This window comes from Equus quagga, chromosome 2 (genome assembly GCF_021613505.1).
Source record: "Equus quagga isolate Etosha38 chromosome 2, UCLA_HA_Equagga_1.0, whole genome shotgun sequence".
NCBI lineage: Eukaryota > Metazoa > Chordata > Mammalia > Perissodactyla > Equidae > Equus > Equus quagga.
The window spans coordinates 23,565,006-23,585,773 of record NC_060268.1 but is presented as its reverse complement, the minus strand read 5'-3'; the positions used below and the strand labels follow the sequence as shown (position 1 = coordinate 23,585,773).

At 48.3% G+C, this 20,768-nt stretch overlaps 1 pseudogene; it reads right to left on the bottom strand.

The window, feature by feature from the left end:
- Positions 1-2,192: 2,192 nt before the first annotated feature.
- On the bottom strand, positions 2,193-4,304 carry LOC124234980 (granzyme H-like; annotated as a pseudogene).
- Between the last annotated feature and the right edge of the window lie 16,464 nt (positions 4,305-20,768).

Below are 20,768 nucleotides of genomic sequence, written 5' to 3'. Positions count from 1 at the left end.
CATATCTGTGCGATTTATTTGTTATTCTTTTTAATGATGGTGCTTCTCTTTTTGATGTTGGTCCCAGTTGATTCGGTGTTTGTCCAGCTATCATGAATTTGCTGTGTTCTGTCACATTCAGTTCACTGGTGGTGCTGTTTGAAGGATGCAGGATCCTAAAATAAGGTTGTCTGGGTCATAATTGGTGACAAAAATAATCAATGACCAATCTTTAGATAGGAAATATGGAGTGATATTTATTGAGCCAATTTGCTGCAGACTAGCCTGGAAGTGCTGTCTCCCCCAAGGAAGAAAGCTCTCCTGAGAAGCATGGTCACCTCATGGCTATAGACCATTCCACAACAAAGAACATACAGGAAGCATGATAGGAATATAATGTTTTTCCAAGTCACAAGGCATGTTTTTCTGCAGTTTAACACATGCATAGCAGGTCAACTTGACCTTGGTCCTCTGGGAAGAAGAGCTTACCTTGAAAGAAGTGCTGGTATTGGCGTCAGAGAAAGGCAGACATTCATCCCTGTCTTTAAAGAGTGCATTCTTTACTTTGGGAAAATGTTTGAGCAGATGTATAATGCGTGTTTTGTGGGTCATAAGTCAGGCTATGCTGGGAAAAACAAGTTTTAGGTCGATCACGGTTAAACCAGAATGCCTTCCCCATACACCTCAAGATGTGAAAGCTTCTTATTACTCTTATTGTTTTCATCACAATGAAAGGGCTTGCACTTGAAATGTGGCACTTTGTGGGTTTGTGGACTGAGGGTCATGCCTTCCACATGTAAATAAGCAAAAATATGGCTGCCCCAAGTGCCTCTTCCCTCCCTCCCCTCCAGACATGGACTCCACTGAGCACAGACTGCGAACTTCAGGACCTGTGGGTCTCGAAGTCTCTTCATTTTCACACTGACCTTCTGGAATCAAACAAGATCACCCATGTGAAACTCTAACATGCACTCGAGATAGAATACAGAGAATTTAATTACTTTCAAGGCAAGATGTCTTGAGGATTCCAAACACTGATCCATTGGCCAAACTGGCGGGCCTGGGGAAAGAGGAGGCACCAGGGGAGTTTAGAGGAAATTTCCCCTCACTGTAAGTTTCCCAGTATCAGGGACAGAGCCTGTTATGTGCCTGGCACAAAGACTCAGGTTGCCAGCAGGGGGAGTCCGGATAGTCTGCCAGGGCCTGAGGCTCTTGGAGTGACTCCACAAGCCATGATGGCAGAAGGCCCCGGGATGCTGGGCTGCATGGAGGACCTGAACTGTCTCTGCTCAGATGGGAAATGGGTACTGGGTGTTCTGATTGTCATCAGGTGGGCTGGTGGTTATGGTATGACAAGGACAAGCTATAGAGGAGAATTCAGACGGGGCTTTAGGATCTCTGTTAGGGATCCCAAGGAAGCAGGAATCACACACCTTAGGGAGATGAGAGAGAGGCTGGTGCAAAACAGGGGGGGCTGGAGGGAAAGGAGCTGGTGGGCAGGGCAGTCACATGGAAAACAGGGGCTGATGTGGGACGGCCAGTCAGGAGGATGGTTGACTGAACTCAGTGCTGGGCACATTGTAGGGCAGGAAATGGGACGAGAGTGAGGCTAGAGGCCATCTAGGGAGCATCTGAGTGTGTAAAGCTGCAGATGGTCCTGGCTGTGGGAGAAGCTGCCCCCACAGCAGAGAGAGGCCCTGGAAATAGGAAGCTCAGTGTCCATGGCCTGGCCCCTGCCCTCTTGGGTTCTTGGAATTACTCCCTTTCCACTGCCCTGCTTCTCTTCCTGCCAAATTGTTGGGGGGGGCTGGTGACGGTGGTTGGCTTAGAGAAGGTAAGAATTTTCAATGTCCCAAGGAGGAACATATTTTGGGGAAGAAGTTTGTCCTTTTGTAATGGGCACCCTTCAGATTCAGCCATTGCATAGGGCTAAGCACCACAGAGGTGTGACTGAGAAACTATTCAGCATGAGGTTTAGGGGGAAGCAGGACTGGAAAAGAAAGGAGGAAGGCCAGCCCACAATTGACAGCAGAGGGCTGCCTGGAGCATGCTGTAGCGTGTTGAAAGTGGTTCAGTGAGTCAGTGAGACTTCAGTCACACTCGCTAGAGATCCATTTACTACGGCCCTGCAGTCCCACTGCCCGCCCCATGGGATTCCTGTCTCTGCCCCAGAAAAGGTGGTCAGGCACAGAGGAAGGTCAGCATCACACCTGCTATGAGAAGAACTTCATTGTTCTCTTTATCCAGTGCAAGTAGGGTGACACCTTCATGAAGACTCCTGGAAGGGTCCCTCTCTCTTGTACATGGGAGGAGATACTCTGGACCACATTTTCACAGACAAGGGGGCCCCCTGAGTCCCCCTGGAAGCAGAGAGAGGAAAGACTGAGCTTGCATCCTCGTGGCCCTGCCCTTCTCACCACCCCTAGGGCCAGTGGTATCTTAGGGGGCCATGTGTGAAATCAGAGCAGGGCGGGCCTTGTCACCTCCCTCATCCCAGGGCTCCAGCCTGGCTCTGACTGTCACATGCAGCTCCACCCAGGCCAAGGCTTTCTCTCTAATCCTCAGGGAAATTTTGGTGAGTACTCTGCTGTGGGATGACTGATCCTTCCTCAGCTTGCACCCCTGATCTACCCCAGGGAAAAAACTAAAGACTGGATTTGTGGACCCAGTCAGCCCACCTCTCAGGCTGAGGCATGAAGATATGGCCACTCCCATTCCCCAGAGCTCCCCATTTCCTCTCTTCCCGTGTCTGTCTAGGTAGACGCTGGAAACATTACCTCAGAGTTGGTCTTCAACTTCTTTGGGTCCCCTACACAAATCTGAGTGGCCCCGCTGGAATACCCAAGGAAGCAGGAATCACACACCTCATCCTTCTGCACGGTCAGCTTCACTTCCTTCAGAGTGGTTGCTAAAATGCCCATTGAGATTTTCCCCAGCCGGCCACGCTGCACACCTGTCCAGGCCTCACCTGGGTCTTGCCCTTGGGCAGGCTGAGGGGCCTCACAGCTGCAGTCAGCTTGGCCTTTCTCTCCAGGTGATGGGAAGAGGCAAGAAAGTACCCCTCAGCCACTGCCCTTGGGCCCCGACACCACGTTGGGGCTGCATTGACTTCCCTCTCCCCTGAGCCACTGGGACTAGTCAGGTGGCCAGGATGGGAAGGAAGGAAGGGACAGGCCCCAGTGGGAGGGGAAGCAATCTGGACCCAGGACAGCAAGAGCAGTAGGGAGATTCCCTTACCTTTAGTGACATGACATCATTGGAGAAGTTCTTAGGATTATAGTGTGGGTGGCAGATGGCTTCTCTGACACGGATGACCTGCTGGGTCCTCTCCTGCTCCTGAATGTTGTGGGCCCCCAGGGTCATGTTGATTGAGCTGCCAGAAAGTAGAGTGGGGATGTGAGGGTCATGGAGTCACAGGAAATGCAGCCCTGGAGTCATGAGGGGCAGATGACAACCAGGGCAGGGTAGGACTGCAGCAAGGGGAAATCGCGACAACACGAGCTCTGGGTGCTGAGTGACTGTCCCCTGTGCTTCTCAAAAACCCTGAGGGAAGGACACTTGGAAGCTTGTCTTGCCCTCAATCAATATTGTGAAAACACTCTGAGTTTGCCTGTTGACCGGAATACATGCTTTCATTCTCCACAGCTGTTTTATTTGGCCAGTGTGGTCTCTCTTCTCAAATGAGCCTCTTGCTCTCACCTCTGACCCTCTGACCCTCTTACCCCAAAGCTTACCTGTCCTGTTTCTCACTTTCCATGAACCAGTCATGCTCTCATCATGAACCAGATGGCTCCTCTCATGAGCTCTCATGGCATTGAGTTACCAGGAGCCAGGGGAGCTCCCCCGGGCTGTAGCCCCTGGGTAGAAGACAGGGGTCCCTTTAGGGGTTTCAGAAGATATCTATTGTCTGCAGCCCCTCAACTTTCCCAGAGTGAGGAGCCATCAAAACAAAGTCCTTTCTCATGAGGACACCGCTGCACCTGCCTTGATTCTCCCCCTCCACAAAGTGAACCAAAGCCATGTAGGGGTAGGAATGGGTCCTGGCCTCATGTCCTCCAATGACGTCCTCTGAAAGAAAAGACTGGAAGATGTGCTTTCTGGGAGTGGCTGTGGTCAGGAGGGAAGGCTCTGGAAGGTGGTGATTGAGGATGGGGTCTACATTGCCCTGCAGACCCTGGGGCAGAGTCCTTCCAGGTTCCCCTTGCAGCAGAATAACCTTTTCTGAATGTCAAGCCTCAGAACCCCCTGTGAGAAAAGGGAGGACAGTGCTTGTGGTCCCCATCCTACTTCTGACCTTGCATAGAGGAGATAAGAGCTGTCTTCATGATGGTGGAGCCCAGGGGATCATGGACAGGGCTCCCCTGATGGTTTCTGTCTCAGTGAGTCTCCCGACACCTCTGAGCCTCTGCTAATGTCCCACCTAGTGCCCATATCTCATGTCTGTCCTTGAGCTTATGGAGTTTGATTTTATAAAATGCTCATGTCCTACAGCCTAACTCATCCTAGGATCTCAGTGCACATTGAATGAGTGAATGGCCTTCTCTTAGCTTTAAACTGAGGTTTGGTGGGCTTTGTGCTGGTAGGATTGAAGGCCAATGGCATGGGGGGAGGAACTTTGCGGAGCATCGGAGGGCTTGGGAAGGCAGTGGAAAGTGTGGCTGTAAATGGCTGCCCAGGGCTGAGACAGATGTAAGGCACCAGGGGAGCCCTGCATGCAGTCTTCCACCCCCTTCTGAGATCTACTGCACCCTGGACTCCCCTCCTGGACAGGGATGAGGGGGTGATGGCAGCGAGAAATGAAACTGGTTCTTGAGCTGGTCCAGGGACAGGTCCCACCACTGCAGTCGGTTTGTCTGAGCTGCCCTTTCCTGAGCTGAAGGGAGGGATTTTAATTACTTGTCTTTTGTAGCATCGCTTCCTCTGCTGAATGCCTTGCGATGAAGAACCCACTTTCCAGGTGATAAGGGAGAGGCTCACACGCTAAATATTTCAGTGAACACCCTGCCTTCTGGCCATCCTTGTTAAGTGTCCATGTAGCATTGGGCTTGTTAGTCTAGGCTTGGGATGGCAGCTGGGCACCAGAAAGTTCTTGGGCTGAAATTGAGGAAAATCCCTGAACGTGCTGGGCAGAAGGGTCAGGTGTACAAAGGGGTTTGTGAGATGAGCTGGAGCCTCTGGAATGGGGATGGTCACTCACCTGTCCCAGCCTTGAGGGCAAAAGAAAGGCCAAGCAGAGCAGGAGTTGCTGCATCTTCCCTGAAGTTCTGCTCAGGTCAGAGCTGCTAGTGTTTCTTCCTTCCAGACACACGATCCCCCAGGGGAAGGCAGGGGTGTGGCTCAGGGCCTCACAGACCTCCTAGACCTGTGCTCCTGGTTTTCCTGTGTTATTTGGGAAAGTGGTTTCTCAAAGTTCTTAGGCTTGGGTTAGGTGACAGTAGCACTGTCACCACACTTGCACTCCAAGTACTGAGTCACAAGGTGAAGGCAAGAAGAACAAACAAGAAAGCGAAGCCTGTGCTGCAGCCAGCAGAGAGCTGGACCCCAGAAGCCCCTCAGTGACTGAATCTACAATGTCTCCATTTCTCAGCCATTGGCTCTTTTTCCATCCTGATGAAGTCATGAATAATTATTTAGCAAGCTAGCTCCAGGGAGATGGGCAAGATGGCTCCTGTCCTTGAGAAGACAGCGGTCGGCTGGAATAGACTGAGAATCAATGGTTAGTGTACAGGCTGGTAAGGTCTGTGGTGGGGCCTCCACTTGGTGGTGGGAGATAGAGACTAGACCTGCCTTAGGAGCATGTAGAGCTGGACACACCCAAACACCCCAAACGGTAACACCACTTCTTCTCTGACCACCATTCCAGCCTCGTATTTTTGGAATATTCAGAATTCACTCTTTAAATCTAAACATTCTGTAACCAAGAGAGCTTCTCTTATCTCACAATTTTGAACAAAAGTCCTGGACTTGATATTCATTGGACCAAAGCAAACCACCAGCAGGTCCATTGGAGTTGAGTTGCCTGATTGGTTCAATCTCGGGTTATTTAGCACCCCTGGGCCAGAGGTGGGGACTGCTCCACACAAACTGCAGTGCCTGGTTTTGGGGAGAGGGTTCTCCTACAGGAAGGCTGGTTACTGTTGCCAAGTGATGGGGAATTGGATGCTGATCATTGTAATAATTACTACCCACTAAGTGTTCTTTGCCCAGGGTCCAGTGAACCATGGCTATCACGTCCATGTACCCAACAGTCATAAACATTTGCAAAAAGATTATCCCAACACTCTCACCAGTGTGATGACAGATGACAGAGTAGTGGAAAGGAAGGCATTAGGAGTTCTAAACAGCCCCATCCCAGTTCTGTTAAAGCAACGGCAACTTATCAAGACACAGAAAAAAAGAGGGAAAGGCAACCTGCTTAAGCATTAATGATGATGACATCTGGGTGGTGGAATTCTCGGGAATTTTAATGCTCATATTGCTATGTTCTGCCTTTCCCTGTCTTTCTATGATGAACATGTATTGCTTTTCTACCCAGTAAACATTTTCCCGTAGTTGAAGCACATGCATCAGTGGCAACCATTCAGCAGACCATTTCTTTACAGTTCAGCCTTCTCTAAGCTGGATGTTTTAAAAATGAGGTTATTTTTCTGAATCCATTCTTATATAGAAGATTTAGAGACTGTTGAAAAATAGAAGAAAAATTTACTCCGTAGGCTATAGGCTATAGGTTATTTTGGTGAATAAAGAAGGAATCAATGATTTCCATTCTAGAGATGGAAGTTTATGAAGTCCCTGGCAGCCTCCCCTCCACCCTGCTCAGCCCAGGGTAGTTCTGGCCTTGACCCGAGAGAAGAACAATCATGTCCCATCCAATCCCGTCCAGATCAATCCTGGGGGCACCTGAGTCTGGGCCCTGCAACCTGAAGTATTGTTCTTTCTATTGAGGGCAGATAGTTTGAGATGCTGATGAAGACAAATGGAGATTTCCCATTGTTTTTTCCAAAGGAGATTACACCCTGGGCCACGTTGTTACACATGAGGGGCCCCCAGAGTCCCCCTGTGCACAGAGAAGGGAGAAGTCTCAGTCAGAGCCCTCTGGCTGCCCTTCTCAGCATCATTTTCTCCCTGTTGCTCTCCTGCTCGTCTCTAGGGCCCAGCTGTTCAGATGTGTAGTACCTGATTGATTACCATTCACCTTGGCTCTCAGTGTCAGGGGGCTAGGTGGATCCGCTGTGACCTACTCACCCCATGAGCCTGTGTCCTGGCTGTGTCCTCTCTCACACTCAACCCAGTCCCAGGCCCTGCTCTTGTTGTGCCATGGACAAAGGTGAAGAGACTGGCTGGAGGGAGATGCTTGGGCTCCACATGCTGGGAACAGCAAGCCTACACCCATGACTGGACCCAGGTCAACCATTGGTAGTTAGGTGGGAGAAGGCCTGGCCATGTCACCCCAGCATCACTGTGTCCCTGGGGCAAGAGTGGGAAGATCCTTGTCTCCTTACACTTGCACCAGCCTTCCTGTCCTTAGGGTTCTGCACGCACAGCTGGATGGACTAGTTGTAGTTATTGAGAGGTCCTTGTACTTCTGCTCATTCTTCACATCTAGATCCACCTCCTGGATTATGTTTGCCTTTTGCCACTTACCGGTTGTCCCCAGCCTCCCACACTGCACACCTGCCCTGGCCTCAGCCAGTCCTGGCTCTGCGGCAGGGCAATGGTCTTCACAGCTGAGTCAAGTAGAGCCTTTGTTTTGCATCTGGTCAGAAAGGTGAGAGATGGCAGTTCAGGTCCCGCCCCCTGCTGATCTCAGAACCAGGGGTGAGGTTGCCTGTACCCCCTGCCTGGAGTCTCCCAAGCCCCCTTCTATTACATTGACCCAATAGAACAGACAGGTTGGAAGAGAGGAGGGGACTGAGACCCTGAGTGAGCTGCCTGCTCCTTTGGGACCTGTGCAGTTTCACCTGAAAGTCAGCAAAATGGTACATTCCATAGCATGATATAGTTGACCTTTGAATGATCATTATAATCCTTGTGAGGGAAAGTTTGAGCACAGGAGTGACCTGCTTGCTGTTTTTCACTTTTCTGATATTGTGAGCACCCAGGATTACACTTATTTCTCTCTAAAGAAAAGGTGGATTGGGTCAGTCACAGGAGCTAGAACTCAGTCTCTGAAAGGCAGGTTGAAGTTCCAGCCTAAGGCACACCTGCAGCTGAGTCAGATAGGGAGGAAAAGTGGACAGTGTCGCCCATTTGTGCTCTGTGGCAGGACTGAGCCTGGTTCTTCAGCAGCCTGTCTGTCACCCAGGCCTCGGTCCACACACTCCACCCCTGAATCCCACACTCACTGTGTCCTGGTCTCAGCATATCAGATTGCTTCTCTGATTGGTCATTGGCTCTGTGTTCTCAGGGACCTTCCTGAATTGTGGGCTGTGGGATGGTACCAGCTTTCCCAGGAAGACAAGGACCCATTTGTAATCCTTATCCTCCACTACAGTTAGCTGCTGTCAGTACCAACTTGTCTCATGCCAGGATCTGTCCCCCCAACATCTGTTCCAGCTTTCCTTGTCATTGTAGCAAAGGACAAATGCCTTATGGGGCCGGCAGTGCACTCTGGCCTCTGTCCCATCTGATCTTCCCTGAAAGAGAAAATTGCCCTGAATCTGTGTGTTCATGGAAAAAAGGGAATGGGCATTGGCTGGTGGCCTAAACCCATGGGATGGTCGAGGCTGGGGTGGTTGTAGTGTCCTCAGGGACCCAACACAATGAGAGGGGGCTGCAGGCTTTAGAGGGCAGCTGGCGGGCTTGCAGCATGACTTGTTTCCTGGCTTAGTTCTCCGTTTCCTCCCACAGAGATGAGGAGCTCAGCCCTTGTTCTGGAGCAAACACACTTCATATGCTTGTTAAGAAGACTCTCCTAGAAGACCTGGAAATTTCTCTCTCTCTCTGACCCTGGTTGCTTCTTTGCCCCCGAGCTTCTCAGACTCCTGTGTCCTGCTTACTTCCAGGATGGGTCTAGTCTGACCTGAATGTTTTGTGCTCATGGAGATGAATACTCTGGCTTATTTCTCCCCCATCCTGGGTCAGGTACATGGTACATACCCCAGAAATGCTTGTCAGGTACATGAATGGCCAGTCCTCAAATCTACTTTGGTCAGCAGCTGGAGAGGAGTGATTTTAATGAAATCTGAACTCCCCACAGTTTACCTTTCTCAGGCACACAGAGGGCAGAATACAAAGGATGGGAAATCAGAGTGAATTGGGGAAATGGGTTGGAGTGGCTGGGTGGGAGCCAGACTCCACCAGGGTCGTGGGAGCACTGGGAAAGCAACACTTGGATGGCTCAATTAGGTTCTGGATATCTGCTCTGGTAGAGCTGAGTGGCTATGTAGAATGGGGACACTGTGAGACTGACACTTAGCACACTGAGTAGTAGCTGGCTCTTCTATGCTTGATCCTGACAATAGGTCCTTGGATAGATAAACATGTAGCTTTAGAGAGTGGGAATTACAGTGCTTATTTCAACTTTCCCTTCCACCAGAATCATGTGCTATCCTAATACTGTCATTTTCAAGCTGACAAGAATTTGACCCTTGGAAGTGAGAAGACCCACCAGGTCTCTTTGGGAGTGGATTTATTTTGTGTAATTTCTCCACACTGCAGATCTAGCGACAGATCTGGGGATCAGCAAATTTCTGGGAATGGTCTGAGGGAAGGAAGGATCATAAGGACAGCCTCACTGGGACACTGTGGAAGCATCCGATAGAATAAGCCAGGCCTCTGAGGATCTACAGGGGCACTTAACTCCCCCAGCCCTGGAGGGTAGGAGATTGGCCAATAAGAACAGAAGCAGCAGCATCTTCTTTCACAGGCTGATCAGGTCTGAAGTTGTATGTGCTTTTTCCTCCCAGGCTTTTCAATCGTAGAGGTGAAGCAAGAAGGAACCGGCTCAGTAACCATCAATTTCCTCCCAGTTCTATAGATTCCCAAGATTAGAGCTTTCATCAGCTCGCTCTTCCCCTTAGAGAGAGGGGTTTGTGTGGTGACGGTTTTGCAAGAAACACATTCTTAGGCCGTTGATCACATGACCATATTCACCTATAAAGTACTGGACACTTTGAATGGAGAAGGAGCTTTGGGGGGCTTTGGCATTAGGCAGACATGGTGTCCCCTTTCCCTAAGTGAGATCCTCCAAGAACATGAATATGACCCCATTATGCCTTGAATTTGAGATTAGGCAACTGTCTACTTCCTAAAGTACCATGCATCTATGCAATCCTACTCTTTGTGGAGCTCCATTTTTTGATGGCCCAAGAGTTTTTACTTTTATTTTTAGTATAAATGCCAAAGTACCAGCACTGGTCTCTCCTAAAACACCTCAGCCTAGAGCCAAGTCTTCCATCAGCTTCTTGGTAGTTTTAGGCAGCGGCAAACTGCTGAGGTGGGGGTGAGAGCAGGGATTGGGGATGAAGTGCTGATGGAAGGCTGATGAGAGTGCTAGGAAGAGAAGGCAATGACAGAGCAGGAGAGTTTGAGAGGAGGGTTTGACAGAGAAATGCATGTGAGTTCACTCTGTGTTCCCAGGTTGCCCCGATATAGCTAATGTTGTTCTCAACTTCTTGATATTTCAAAGTTTTAAAAGACTCCAGTGTTAAAGTAGTTTCGGACATGCAGATAGAGACTGAAAGGGGAGAAACAAAGCTTTGCCTCTCATTCTGAGTTCTGTGGTCACTCTTGTCCCACCTGGCACAGGTAATCTTGTGCGACAGCGAAGAACATGATGGAGGCAAAGATTCTGCCCCCAAGGCTCCCTGTCCCTGATGAGGAACGTGGAATGGCTACTCTCAGAGTTCCCTGCACACAGGAGCTGGAAGGCTGTCAGCTTTTGGATGGGAGAAGTCTCAAGGCATCATGCTACTAACAATACGCAATCAGCTTGACAGTTTAAATTATTGTTCTTTGTTCTTATATAATTTAATATAGATATCAGAAGACTTCTGAAGTCTTGTCTCAAACTGAGTATAATGCTTTGCTGCTTTTGCATCTGCTGGATCAGTCATTGTCCAGGAGGTGGCACATGTCACGTGTCTTCTCATTTTCATTCTCTGTCCCAGACATGGTTGTTGCTTACAGGGTACATCATGTTCTCCTGCCTCTGATGACTGATGCCTCCACCCCACCCCTAATTTGGAAACCAAAAGTATGTTCAACAATGTTGCAGTGATTTATTAATCAAATGTGTGTTAACCTGTTGGGTTATGAAGTATCTATTAAATAATGTCTATGAAGTTTTGAAAGTATAGAAAATCAAAGATGATAGAATGTAATTTTTGCCCAAAGCAGATGTTTATCATTTGATTGCATTTCATCACTTAAAACGATGAGAGTTTTCACAATTTCCATAGCTGGTTTTGTTACCCAAACTGAAGACTGTTCCCTCCTGGCAAGTTAAATTAGACTCTTCACCAGAAGCAGTTGTGTCTCCAAGTATATTAAATAAGAGAGCATGGGGAATCATTTCCCAAGTCATGGGGTCCCTGAAAACAGGGAAGCTGGGACATCCATTTCAGACGGGGAATGAATATTCAAAAGGGAGAGGTGGGTATTCTCTTGTGCTGGCTCACATGGAAAACATGCTTCCACACACACTGCAGGTTTTGGTAATAAGGCCTAAGCCCCTCCTGGAGAGCTCTTAGCATTAACGATAAGGCAAAGGTCGTAGGCATAGATCTCTGGTGAGGTTTGGTCTGGTTCAAGGTGGTTGGTGATTGCATCTCCTTAACATAGGAAAAGGAAAAAAAAAAAACAATTTGGAGAATGGTTAAAATATCCAGACCCATCCTTCAGCTCCTCGTGGTAACTAGGGGGTGACAGTTTCTTGTACCTTCGGCTGCGCTAGCACAAGTTTCTTATACATAACTTTCCTCTGAGCTATTGGCACACTACGTAGGGCTATACATCCACCCTACAAATAGCTCAGATCCCCATTCTCACAGCTTGACCTGTGGATCCAGATCATATCAGCAGGCATTTGCTCCTTTCTGCTCCCCTTCTGCCCCTCTTCACCCCCTGTCTCATCTGGCCTACACCTGGTTGATCATGACTCTGCTACTCTGACCACGGGTAGAAGGCACCTGTGCCTCTGCTTAGCCATCGTGTCTGGAGAGAAGCTTGGCTGCTCTTGTGAGTTTCTCATTAATAAATTTGTAATGGCTTTAGAACTTTTCAGTGAACTGAAAGAGAAAATGAAGAAGGGAAATGAACAGAGTGTCAGAGATGTGTGGGACACTGCATTCAATATATGTGTCATGGGAGTCCCAGAAGGAGAGGAGAGAGAGAAAGGAGAAGAAAAAGATATTGGAAGAAATAATGGCTGAAACTTTCTCAATTTTTGTGAAAAAACCCCAAACAAACCAAAACTATTAATGTACACACCAAAGAAACTCAGTGAAGTACAAGGAGGATAAAGGATCATAGAAGAAATGGGCAAGAGTTTCCCCATTCCTCCTTCCCTTCTATCCTAGATCTCATGGTCTCATTTCCAGCCCAGCCTTCTCCTCAGACAGCACCTCTGGCTCATTCTCCAGCTCATTCTCCAGCAGCTGCTGCTTCTATGTCATGTTAGAGGGGAGATCTACTGGGATGGAGTTGCTTTGAGTCTGTGATATCAACCACGCATGATGCCTCTTCTGCTTGACCTAGAACCCAGAGAGCTCAGAGGAAAATGTAGCTCTAACAATGCCATGCATGTGCAGAGGACGTCTCTGCCCACTTTCTCCAAATAGCTTCTTCTACAATCAGAGCTTTGCTCCTTTTGTATTACAGGAGATTCTTTTTTACTATTACTTTTTAAATTGTGGTAAAATATACATAACATAAAATGTAGCTATTAACCATGTATACATGTTCACATTAAATATAGTCACATTGTGTGCAACCATCATGGCTATCCATCTCCAGAACTTTTTTTCTTCCCAAATTGAAACCCTGAACCCATTAGACAGTTACTTCCTTTTGCCCTGTCCCCTTAGTGCTGGGAAATCACCATTCTACTTCTTGTCTTTATAAATTTGCAAGACATTCTTATGTAAATACAAGAGCTTGAGCATGTTCTCTTCTTAAACCTTACTCCTTATTTATCAATTAGAACTTTTTAGGCAGTAGGCCAACTCTAAGCCAGCAGAGATTTGAAGGAAAGTAGACAGTACAGAAGAAGAGCTGGGGAGGGAGCAAGGCATGGCACAGTTTGCCTGAACTCATCCTTCTGCCCCCGACCACCACGAGGAAGTGGAGGGTCCTCCTAACTTCTCGTGAATGTGTTCAGGTTGGACAGAGAGGCCTGGATCTCCACACTTTGGGATATTTTGGAAGAGAAAGAGAGAGGAGAAGGACAATTCTTTATCTGAGTGGGGTATGGGTGTTGTCAGGGACAACTGAGAGGTGCTTGATGCCTCATCAAAGAAAGAACAGCCCCAATGAAGAGTGACTGTCTCCCTCTGGGCTCTGCTTCTCTACTCTTTCTACACAACTCCCTGCCCTGAGAAGTAGGAATATAAATGGCATTGCCTCCAGAAACCACATCCCTAGTCCTGATCCTCAGTGGAGCTTCTCGCTAGGGTGGAGGATTGGATCTTCTTCCACAACTCTGATCAAGTTCATGACTGACAGGTTAGCTTGGCACGAGGTATGAGAAAGCTCAACTTGAGGCTGAGTCTAGGAAGTCCTCGTCTTGGGCTCTGAGGAGAATTCTAGACACCAGAGGACAGATCTGGTTACCAGACCTGGATAGTTTGTGGAAGTGGACATTGTGGGGAAGGGAGCTCATTGTCAGGACTGCTACACACTGAGTTGGGGCTCCTGGCTTTTGTGGGAAGCATAGTTGCCTCATAGCATGCCCTGCTGCTTCCTTAGTTCTCAGGTTCTTCCTATTGGTGAGTTGCTCAGCTCTGGTCTGTATGAAGCATGCTTCAGATATATCTTAGCTGGAAAGCTTGTGTCCTTAGGGTAGACTGTCCAGGAGACCTGGAAAACACTTTCTTTGGCCTGTGCTGGTTACTTCTCTGTCCCTGAGCATCTCAGACACTTGTGTCCTGCTCCATTCCAGGATGAGGCTGGTCCCTAAGACCTGAATATTTTGAGCTGATTAGGCAGAATACCCTAGTATCTTTCTCTTCCATCTTGAGTCAGACACATATGAAATACCCATAAGAGTTTGATGCAGAAGTGAATAATACACAAATTTGCTTTGGCTTGCCTGTGTGTGGGAGATGTGCACATCTGAAGTCCTGTCAGGCTTTATCTTCTTAAGGCATTGAACTCTCAGAATAATGAGGGCAGATACAAAGTTGGGACCTCAGAGTGAGATGGAGAAATGGGGAAGAGAGGCCTCGGTGGGAAGCAGTCTCCACTACAGCCTTGGGCGCGATGGTGAGGCAACAGTCTATGGATCAGTTAGGTTCTGAGTATTTGCCCTGGTAGAAGTGAGTCGCTCAGCAGTAGTGGGACAAGGTGAAGGTGACACCTAGGAAGCTATTAGTAAGCTCTTCTGCTTTTGATCCAGACAACAGCTCTTGAGATAGGGAACCACTCTTAACTTTGGAGAATGGAAAGTTATATCCCCCATTTTCAGCTTTTCCTCCACCAGAATCATGTGCCATCCTAATACTTGATCAGAGTCTTGGTTACAAGTGAGTGGACCACGAAATGAAAAGGCCCACCATTGCCCTTTGAGAAAGTTTTTATTTCTATCCTTTCAGTGAATGGTTTTGGACAATAGTGGAGGGGCTCAGCAAATTCCTGGGTTGGACTGAGACAAGGATGGGTCACAGAGATAGCCTGGCTGAGGCTCTCTGCAAGAGCTGAAGGTGTTGTGAGAACTCCGTTCTTAGGCAGTTGCTGAGTCAACCTGACCACATTCACCAGGAGTGAATGCTGTGCTGTGAGAAGGAATGAATAGGGCTTTGGGGAACTCTGGCCTGAGTCAGAAGTGATGTTCCCTACCTTGATTGAATTCTGGGTATTCAAAGAGCCTGAATATCACCCCACAATGCCTTGCATGTGTGATTAGCATCAGCCTACTTCCTAAAATATCATCACTTGACCCAATCCTTTCCCTTTTAGTCTTTTACTGTTTGAAGCCTGAATTCTTTTTTCATATACATGCAAAAGTGCCCTTGGGGCCTGCCTCATGGTCCAGTGGTTAAGTTCACAGGCTCCTCTTTGGCTGCCCTGGGTTCACTGGTTCTGATCTTGGGCGCAGACCTACACACTGCTCATCAAGCCACACTGTGGCAGCATCCCACATAGAAGGACTAGAAGGACCTACAACTAGGATAAACAACTATGTACTGGGACCTCAGGGAGGGAAAAAAAAGAGGAAGATTGGCCATAGATGTCAGCTCAGGGCCCATGTTCCTCACCAAAAAGAATACTTTAAAAAAAAAACAGTGCCTTCCTCTAGTCTCACCTGAAAGACACTAGCCAAGAGTCCAGTCATCCATCAAATACTTGGTAGTTTCAGACAAAGGCAGAATCCTGGGTGTGCGTGTGCAGCCTGGAGATTGGGGAAGGAGTGGAGATGGGGTGTTAAGGAGAGTAGGAGGAAGGTAAGGAGAGGCCAGAAGGGAGCCTTAGAGGAGGGTTGTGGATGAATGCGCTTGAGTTCAGTGTGTGCTCCCTGCAGACCACGAGCTCTGGGTGAGGTTACTAGGCATGAGCTTGTCATGGTTTTAGCAGTTCCCAGTCACTCAGTAGGGCCTTTAATGCACAGTCTGCACCTGGAGAGAGAAAGTGGGAGGAATTTTGTCCTTTTGCACTAGAGTTCAGTGTGCAAAACACTTTCTTGCCACAGTTCTGCTGCCGAGGTTTCCTTAATAGAGAAGAGTGCAGAGCAGTGGGAGGTGGTGGGCCTGGCTGCCAGGATGGTCAGGAAGGAATTGTCTCCTGGAGGTGAGTGCTGTGAGATGTGGAAATCTTTTCAGTAGGGCCGCTGGAGGCAGAGAGCTGCCTGGGAAGTGCCACAGGCACAGAAAGACCTGGAGGTGACACATGTCTGCCCTAGGTGTTTCCTGGGGACTGAGTCCTGAGAATGGGCTGTGTTCGGGGCTCTAATTGACACAGAAAAGAAGGGCTGAATGGGGGACTCTTCCACTCCTCTCTCTTACCCCCTCCCCAGCATCAGGTATTCTTTCCATTTGCCAATGCAAACAGTTAATAATGAGACTGTTATCCTCCCAAGCATGCTAGTAAAGGAGAATTCCTGTGGGCAGATGGTAACAAATATGGAGAGTGACTGAATATTGTCAAATTTTGTTGATAAATGGCTTACACTGAATATAATGACTTTCTGATAAGCAAGACCCATAAAATAATGGTCACATTTACCATAGCATTTCTGTGTATAATCACTTGGATTTTACGAAATATGTCCTCTGTGATTATTTCATTGAAGATCATGGAAATTGCATAAGTTCAGATGGTATATGTCACCCTGCAATGAGTAAAAGCTTCATTTTTTTCAGTTATTTTATTGAGGACATAATGGTTTATAACATTGTGTAATTTCAGGTGTATATTATTATATGTCGGTTTCTGTATACACTGCAAGAGTAATTTACATTTTGATGGAGATAGAAAAATCTGCCAGCTTATTCTGTATAGTTACCTTAAGAAGGTATTTAAAGCATGATTTTAAATTAAGTGACTTCAGTAATCTTTTCTTTGAACATGGGCTAATCTTTAGGGTAAAATTCATGTTATTTTAGGGGCCAGCCTGGTGGCATAGTGGCTACGTTCACATGTTCCGGTTCGGCAGCCTGCTGTGCGCCACTTCAGACCCAAGGTGCAAAAAAGAGGAGGATTGATGGCAGATGTTAGCTCAGGCCTATCTCCCTCAAAAAAAAAAAAAAAGTCATGTTATTCCAGTCAACATTTTGTGTGGAGTTTTGTACGTCTTCAGAGTATCAAAAGAATAAGTGGACCCTGTTCACGTTGAAAATGAGAACATTGGTCCATAGTTCAGTGGGGGCTGGTGTGGTGAAGTGTTTAGGGGAAGGACTCTGGCTGTGATGGACCTGTGGGTTGCTTCCATTTCTTGACATTGTGAATAGTGCTGCTGTGAACACAGGCGTTTTTTAGGTTTTTTCAGCAAGCAAATTTTTTTTTCTTCTAGTTCTTTTATGGTTTAATTTTTTCACGTTAGATGTCTAATCCATTTGAGGCTTATTTTAGATTATGATATGAGGTGTGTATCCAATTTTCTCTTTTTCCCCAAATCACTACCTGGTTGTTCTATCACCATCTATTAAAAGTTTCTTGTTTCCCAGTGATATGAGATGTCACCTTTACTCTGTGTTGAATTGGGCTTTCTGTGGAATTTCAGTTCTGCTCTTTGTTCTGCCTGTTCTACACACACCGTGGCACACAGTTTTAGAGTTTACAGTCATCCCTCAGTATCCGAGGGGGATGGCTTCAAGACCCCTGTTGGTAAGAAAATCTCCAGCTGTTCAATTCCTTGTATAAAATAACAAATTATTTGCATATAACCTATGCGTGTCCTTCCTACTGTGCATTTTAAATTATCTCTATTACATATAATACTTAATACAATGCAAATGCTATGGCTGTTAATACTATAGTTGTTGTTTAGGGAATAATGATAAGAAAGAGTCTGTGCATGTTCAGTAGGATGCAACCATCATTGGCTGGTCTATCCCTGTTGGTTGAATCCTAGGGGGATGTGGAAGGTGCATTGTTTTTTAATATCTACTAGAGGGTCTCTGGTAGGGCAGGGAGGAGAGAGCTTTCCCCTGGGAGAGAGATGTGCTTCCATCCCAACCCAAGGACAGAGGGAATGCATAGTTTGGGGAGGGAAGAAGTTCATCCTGGTCTCCAAGACATTGTAGGGGATTCATTTGTCCTGAAGATGAGACCCCATTTTCCTGGATTTGCTCAGACTCAGACCTGGCATACATTTGTTGTGTACTGAATGATGTTGAATGAGCAAATGAGAAACCGGATATTTCTGCTCTAGACGTGGTCGTTTATTAAGGCTCTGGCAACCCCTCTGGAGCTGTCCTCTGCCACAAAGAAGAGTGGCTCATGGGGGGCGTCTCAGTCTGACTCTGCTGTTTGAAGTGTCTCATTGTTCTTCTTATCCAGGGCAGGAAGCTGGAGACACCAGTGAAGACTGCTGGAGGAGTCTACATCCTATTTCCATAGGAGATGAGGCCCTGGGCCTCATGGTGACACACCAGAGGGCCTGTGGTATCCCTCTGTGGGAGATGAGAGGAGGGACATGAAATCAGGTCTACCAACTCCTGCTATCCTAAGGCACGGGCCTCAGAAAAGATAGGGACTGGTGAGCTCCTTCAATGCAAGGTGTGTTTGAGATGGGAGGTTGTTGAGATGGAGAACACAGCTTCTGGATCTTTCCATTGCTGGCTTCCATTCTGACTGTGGTTACTGTCTGTAGCTCACTCCAAGGGTAGCTTCTCCTTATAGAAGACAAGGCTGCACATGTGTAGGTTGTGTGTCCAGTGCTCCTCTAATCCCCTAGAGACCAGACTGATAGGGGAAAGCTCCGTGTCACTCAGGTCTGGGCCCCAGACTGAGGCTATGGGGATGTAGTCAGTCCTGATTGGTTAGTACCGCTCAGGCCCGTCTGTTTTGGGCAGTATTGGCAGATGCCCTGGGCCTTACCAGGAAGGTGAAGGTTCCTCAGGTTCTCCATATGAATCTGCATTGGGTGGGTAGAAATTGAAGTGATCACTGCACTCCTGACCCCTCTGCACTCTCAACCTCACATCCTGGACTATGTCTACTCTAGCACACAGGCCAACCAGGCCCCATCGCACCACAATGCATTTGGCACCAGGACTAGGCCTGGCCTGGGTCCAAGGCAGAGCACTCAAGACCCTGTTCAGTCTGGCTCTATTCTCCAGCTGGCAGGAAGAGTGCAGGCCCTCAGGGACTCCTGGGCAGAGCTCAATCCTTGCCTCCACCACTACCAGGACACTGTGGCTGCTTCCTCCTCCATGGTCCCAAGACAGGGTGGAGTCCCCACGATTGGAGAAAGCCAGCTGGGCTGGGGAGCCAGAGGGTCGGGTAGGTGGTACCTGCAGTAACTTGAGGTCATTCAGGTTGTTCTACTGATCACATTCAGGGTGGCGGAAGCTCTGAGTACAGATATGAGTGCTGGGTGCTTTCCAGCCTGCCCATGTTGTGGGCCCCCAGGATGACATTTCTATGACTGCAAAGCAAAGGTGGCCTAGAGGTAGGTGTGAGCCGTAGGGGCTTGGTCCCCCACCTCTCCAGGGCAGGAGGACAGCCCAGGGTGATGTGATTGCAGCTGAAGGAATTGAGGGGACATGAGGGCTGTGGGGCTGAGCTGTCTGTGCCCTCTGCTTCTCTAAACCCCTGAGCTTGGGATCATGGGGACAGTGGGACCCTGAGTTTTACTTCCTGTAGAATAAATTGATAAGTAGCTTGAATTCATATTTTCGGCCCCAATGTGTGCCTTCCATTTCCCCTGTTGCTCTTTTTGATTATGTCCTTCTTTTTTCCTTGTTTGCATTGGCCCATTCTCTACCCCCAGACCTCCCTGGTGTCCTTGTCACCCCTTCATTGCTAGGACCCTGCTTTCAGATGGCCTCTCTCTTGAACTCTTTTTAGCCTGTGTGATTGGTCACCCAGGAAGCTCCTTAGTGCCTCATGTTCCTGAGCGGAGAGCTGCCATCAGCACAAAGTCTTCTGGCACCAGGAATCCCGCAAGTGGCCAGACCCACTGGAGTCTGGGTCTGAAGATATACCATGCCAGGATGGGAATGTGGCCTGGCCTCTTGGCCTCAGATAATCTCCCCTGAAAGGAAGCATTCAGTACTTATCTCTGTTTTCTCAGAATTCTCGACGTGGGGAACAGCTTGGTGCTCCAGAAAGACTAGAAGATGGGAGGCAGGAGACACGATGCAGAGGACAGCAGAGCTTGGGCCTGCAAGGGTCTGCTCCACACATTGGGAGGGCGCTCCAGAGTTCGTCAGGAAACACTGCTGACTCCCCATCCCAGACCTCAGCTCCCTCCCACCTGCCCCAATGGAGGAAAAGAACCCTTGGTCCAGGCATGGCCAGCTTCAGCCTGCCCTGTTGAGGAGAGATGCTCTGCTGTTGGATGGGAGCCCACTGGAGTGGCGTCTTCCTGAAGTTCATGGTACTTTCTTCCTCGGGGAGCTTCTCGGATCCCACTGAGTCCAGCTCATGGTTAGCTCATGACCAGTATGGAACTGGCTTTAAAATTCTAGATGTGAGCTGATGGGACTGTTATTGCTGTCTCCTTGTCTCCCAGGCTCTGACACATGGATGTCAAAGTGAATTTAGAGAGCACATTTATATAGTACATTCTAGGTGCCAGGGTCAATTCCAAGAGTTTTATGCACACCTACTAATTTAAGTCTTATAGGAACTCTATGAAGTAGGCATGCAATGATTCCTATTTTAGGGTGAGGATCCTGAGGAACTGTGAATTCAAATAACTTTCCCCACGATGCAGAGGTAGGTAGTGCCTAGGCACTCTGGTTCCAGACTCTATGAGAGGGATCAGATCTCTGAGGTTAGGGATGGTCACTCACCTGCCCCGGAACTGGGGCCTTGAGAAAGGCCATGAGGAGCAGGAGGGGGTGCATCTTCCTAGGAAGGCTGCCCAGTGAGTTGCTGCTGCTGCTTCCTCCTGCCAGTCTTTCATCCTCCAAGACAGGAAGGAAGCCTGGGGCTGGGGGTCAGAATTCACAGTCTCCTTCACC